This window comes from Ornithorhynchus anatinus, chromosome 1 (assembly GCF_004115215.2).
Source record: "Ornithorhynchus anatinus isolate Pmale09 chromosome 1, mOrnAna1.pri.v4, whole genome shotgun sequence".
NCBI lineage: Eukaryota > Metazoa > Chordata > Mammalia > Monotremata > Ornithorhynchidae > Ornithorhynchus > Ornithorhynchus anatinus.
The window spans coordinates 165,554,419-165,559,857 of NC_041728.1; the positions used below are offsets into that span (position 1 = coordinate 165,554,419).

Genomic DNA, 5,439 nt, shown 5'->3' on the forward strand with positions numbered 1-5,439 from the left:
GAATTAAGATTGTGAGACCCATATGGGACAACCTGCGTACCTTGTATCTACCCCAGTGATTAGAACAGTGCTCGGCATGTAGTAAGCCCTTAACAAATACCATCTTTATCATCATCATCATCAACTGACTGACTGACACACCTGTGCTTGAAATGCCCAGGTCCAAAGCCCCCATGCCCAAAATGACAATGTCCAATGTGTTCATGCCTGACAGACCCGGTTTCAAAGTGCCCAAGTCCAAAGTACCCATGTTATTCATTCATTCATTCATTCATTCATTCATATTTATTGAGCACTTACTGTGTGCAGAGCAATTTACTAAGTGCTTAGAAAGTACAACTCGGCAACAGATAGAGACAATCCCTACCCAACAACGAGCTCATATGTGCTCATGCCCCTTGTGCTCATTTCCAACATCTCCACGTCCCACATATCCAGATCCAACAGGCCCATGTCTGGTACACCCATGTCCAAAGTGTCCATGCCCAACATACCTCTTTTCGACGTGTCTGATGTACTCGTGCCCGATGAGCTTGGCAACGCTCCATGTCCCAGCAGAAGAAAGGTTTTCGAAGAAAGAGTCGATGAAAGGAAACAGAGCCTCCAACCGGTGTTTGTGCCCCCTTTGGCCTGCCCTGGCCTGGGACCAAAGTGCAGGAAAAACGTTGGGGGCCAGTCTGGATTGGGCGTGGCACTTCCTCTTGGCCTTGCAGTTGGATTTGACTGTGAATGCAAAGGAGACTTGGCCCACCAACGCAAAAGACAGAAGAAATGAAGCTGTGCCAGAAAAAGACCAGTCCGGAGACCAGCCAAAGTCAGATAAATCATAATAATGATAATGACCGTATGCATTAACTGCTCACTATGTGCCAAGCGCTGTACTAAGCCCTGGGGTAGATACAATACAGTCAGATCAGACACAGACACGTGGGCGAGGAGTCGATAGTGAGAAGGTTAGCATTAGAGGAAAGTGTGCAGGCTGGGTTGCAGTAATCAACCTGGGCTTCCATGAGCAGGCAAAACAGTGGTGTTTTTTGTATTTGTTTGTTTTTATGGTATTTGTAAAGTACTTATTATGTGTCAGGCATTGTAGCAGGGCCGAGTGGGAAGCAGCACGGGGTAGTGGTTAGAGCCGGGCCTAGGAGTCAGAAGATCATGGGTTCTAATCCTGCCTTTGCCACTTGTCTGCCTCGTAACCTTGGGCAATTCACTTCACTATTCTGTGCCTCAGTTACCTCATCTGTAAAAAGGGGATTGAGACTGTGAGTTCCGAGTCAGACAGGGACTTCGTCCATCTGGATTTCCTTCTATCCACCCCAGCGCTTAGTACAGTGCCTGTCACATAGTAAGCACTTAACAACGCTCATAATTATTTTTGTTACTATTTACAGATGAGGGAATTCATTCATTCAATCGTATTTATTAAACGCTTACTGTGTGCAAAGCACTGAGGCACAGAGAAGCTAAGTAGCTAGCCCAAGGTCACAGAGCGGGTAAGAGACAGAGCAGGGACTCAAACCCACTTCTCCTAAATCCTGGTCCTGTGCTCTTCCCTCTAGGCCACGAGTGAATAGAAAATGTGCCCGGTAAGGCTTGGATTCGGCCGCTAAAATGCAGTGAGCTGCGTGGTTGCTGTCAACGGGGAGAGGGAGAGCATTTGAAACGGACATGCAAACTCTCTACATGCATGGATTTGCTGCATGATATGGGCAATGGCCTGAGTGTCGGAAGACCCGGACACTCTTGGCTCAATCATTGGCTTACTGTGTGACTTTGGGCAAGCCACTGAACCTCTCTGGGCCTCATTTCCCTTGCCTGTAAAGTGGGGACATCAGCTGCTGCTGGGAGTTACTTCACAGGGATGTTGAAATGGGAAAGCTCCTTGGGATGATTTTTTAAAAATTTTTTAATGGTATTTCTTAAGCATTTACTATGTTCCATGCACTGTACTAAGTGCTAGTATTTATTCATTTATTCATTCAATCATATTTATTGAGCACTTACTTTGTGCAGAGCACTGGACTGAGCGCTTGGAAAGTACAGTTCAGCAACAGACAGAGACAATCCCTACCCAACAAAGGGCTCACAATCTTAAAGGGGAAGACAGACAACAAAACAAAACAAGTAGACAGGCATCTATAGCATCAGAATAGATAAATAGAATTATAGAGATATAAAGAGAATAATAAATATGTACAAATATACACAAGTGCTGTGGGGAGGGAAAGGGGGTAGAGCAGAGGGAGGGAGTCGGGGTGATAGGGAGGGGAGGAGGAGCAAAGGGAAAGGGGGCCTCTGTCTGGGAAGGCCTTTTGGAGGAGGTGAGCTTTCAATAGGGCTTTGAAGGGGGGAAGAGAGATAGTTTGGCGGATGAGAGGAGGGAGAGCATTCCAGGACAGCGGTAGGACGGGGGCCAGGGGTCGACGGTGGGACAGGCGGGAACAAGGCACAGTGTGGAGGTGAGCGGCAGAGGAGTGGAGTGTGCGGGCTGGGCTGTAGATGGAGACAAGGGAGGTGAGGTAGGAGGGGGCAAGGTGATGGACAGCTTTAAAGTCAACAGTGAGGAGTTTTAGCTTCATGTGAAGGTTGATAGGCAACTACTGGAAGTTTTTGAGGAGAGGGGTTTCATGCCCTGAGCAGTTCTGTAGAAAAATAATCTGGGGAGCAGAGTGAAGTATAGACTGAAGTGGGGAGAGACCGGAGATTGGGAGATCAGAAAAGAGGCTGATGCGGTAATCCAGTCGGGATATGATGAGAGATGGTGCAGACAAGGTAGCAGTTTGGATGGAAAGAGCGTGGGCCTGGAAGTCCAAAGGACCTGGCTTCTAATCCTATTCCAGCACTTGTCTGATCTGCGATCTTGGGCAAGTGATTTCACTTCTCTGTGCCGTGGCTTAGTGGAAAGAGCCCGGGATTGGGAGTCAGAGGTTGTGGGTTCTAATCCTAGCTCCGCCACTTGTCACCTGTGTGACTTTGGGCAAGTCACTTAACTTCTCTGTGCCTCAGTGACCTCATCTGTAAAATGGGGATTAAGACTGTGAGCCCCTCATGGGACAACCTGATTACCTTGTATCTACCCCAGCGCTTAGAACAGTGCTCTGCACATAGTAAGCGCTTAACAAATACCAACATTATTATTATTATTATTATTATTACCCCAGTGCCTAGAACAGTGCTTGACACATAGGAAGTGCTTAACAAATACCATTATCATCATCATAATGTGGGGATTAAGATTGTGATCTAATATTAATAACTGTGGTATTTTTTAAGCACTTATACCACAGTTATTATTATTGGATCGCAATCTTCTGAGTGTGCCAGGTTCTTTACTAAGGGCTGGGGTAAATCTAAGGCAGTTGGTTTGGACACGGTCCCTGTCCCACATGGGGCTCACAGTCTTAATCTCCATTGTACAGATGAGGTAACTGAGGCCCAGAGAAGGGAAGTGATTTGCCCAAGGTCACACAGCAGAGAAGTGGCAGAGCCGGCATTAGCGACTCCATGGACACATCTTTCTCAGAAAACCCCACCTCCCCCTGCAATTGTTCTGGTAGTGGATCCATAGAGATTTCTGGGTAAAAATGCAGAAGTGGTTTACCACTGCCTTCTTCCACTCCCACACACTACGCTCTCTAACACCAGTCTACTAACTATGCCCTGATGTCATCTACCTCGTCACCAACCACTTTCCCATGTCTTCCCCTAGCCTGAAACTCCCTCCCCTTCCACATACACAGAACACCACTCTCACCACCTTCACAGCTTTATTAAGATCATATCTCCTCCAAGAGGCCTTCCCTGATTAAGCCTTCTTTTCCCTGACTCCCTCTCCCTTCTGTCTTATCTATGCTCTTTGATCTGTGACCTTTGGACATTTGATATTCACCCCATCCCCAACCCCACGGCACTTATGCATATATTTTTAAATTATATATTATAGATTATTTATTTTTATTAATGCCTTTCTTCCCCTCTAGACTGTAAGCTCATTCTGGGCAGGGAACGTGTCCCCTAATTCTGTTGTACTCTCCCAAGCACTTAGTACAGTGCTCTGAACATAGTAAGCGCTCAATAAATACCACTGTTTCATTGATCGACTGATGGTTAGAGTGCCCAGAACATAGTAAGCACTTAACAAATACCATTAAAAAAAATCCAGATGTAGGAGTTACATAGAAAAGCAAAGGTTTGTCCCAGCCCAAAGATGAGCGGCCCATTTTTTCTACTGTGGACATGGAACCACCATCAACATCATCTTTATCAATAGTTTTTATTTTTTATGGTATTTGTTAAGTGCTTATTATGTGCCAGGCACTGTACTAAGCACTGCGGTAGCTGCATGTTAATCAGGCTTGACATGCCCCCGTCCCGCACAGGGCTCACAGTTTTAATGCCCATTTTACAGCTGAGGTAACTGAAACACAGAGAAGTCATTTGACTTGCCCAAGATCCCACAGCCAAAACGTGGAGGAACCAGGACTAAAACCCAGTTCCTTCTGACTTTCAGACCTGTGCTCTATCCACTAGGCATATCACTTCTCATGCCTCGTCTTACTGAACACCCACTGTGCGTGAAACACTGTACTAAATCCTTGGGAGAGTACCAGAGCATGCTACTCTCTGATCAACTCGAGTCTCCACCCTCAACTCTCTCTCATACCTCTGCTGCCCAGCACAGGTGAGTTTTGGCTTGTAAGTAGATTGTCTTCCACTCGCTAGCCAATATCCAATCTAGGAATGGACAGGGTAGGCCTCTGCTTGACTCTCCCTCCTGTAGCCAAGACTGGTAGAGTACTGGAAACTCTCCAGGGGTGGTCCTGAGAGGGAAAATTCTAGGGTAGGTACAAGCTAATCAGGTTGGGCACAGTCTATATCCCACATGTGGCTCAGTCTTAATCCCCATTTTACAGGTGAGGTAATTGAAGCACTTCCCTCTCAGGGTCGCACCTGGAGAGTTTCCAATACTCTACCAGTCTCAACTACGGGAGGGAGAGTCAAGGATAGGCCTACCCATTCCATTTCTAGCTTGGCCAGTGGCTAGAGAGTGGAAGGCAATCTGCTACAAGTCAAAACTCCCCTGTGCTGGGCAGAGGGAGCATGGGAGAGAGTCGAGGGCAGAGACTCAAGTGTACTGAGCAGAAGGAGGCAACGGTGAACTGCTTCTGCATTTTTACCTAGAAAACTCTATGTATATACTACCAGAACAATGGCAGGAGGTGGGGCGTTCTGGGAGACAAGCGTCCATGGCATCGCTATGGGTTGGAGACGACTTGACCGCGTAAGACAAGATAAATTGAAGCACAGAGAAGTCAAGTGACTTGCCCAAGCTCACAAAACAGACAAGTGGTGGAGCCAGGGTTAGAACCCAGGTCCTTCTGAATCCCAGGCTCATGGACTTTCCATTAATCCACACTGCGTGGGGGAAAGATGAGTAGT

The 5,439-nt window shown here is 46.9% G+C and overlaps 1 non-coding gene across 1 annotated transcript; it reads left to right on the top strand.

The window, feature by feature from the left end:
* Positions 1–4,932: 4,932 nt before the first annotated feature.
* Positions 4,933–5,070, top strand: LOC114817744. The gene has a single exon (XR_003765607.1). It is a non-coding gene; the product is annotated as a small nucleolar RNA SNORA7 (small nucleolar RNA).
* Positions 5,071–5,439: the final 369 nt, after the last annotated feature.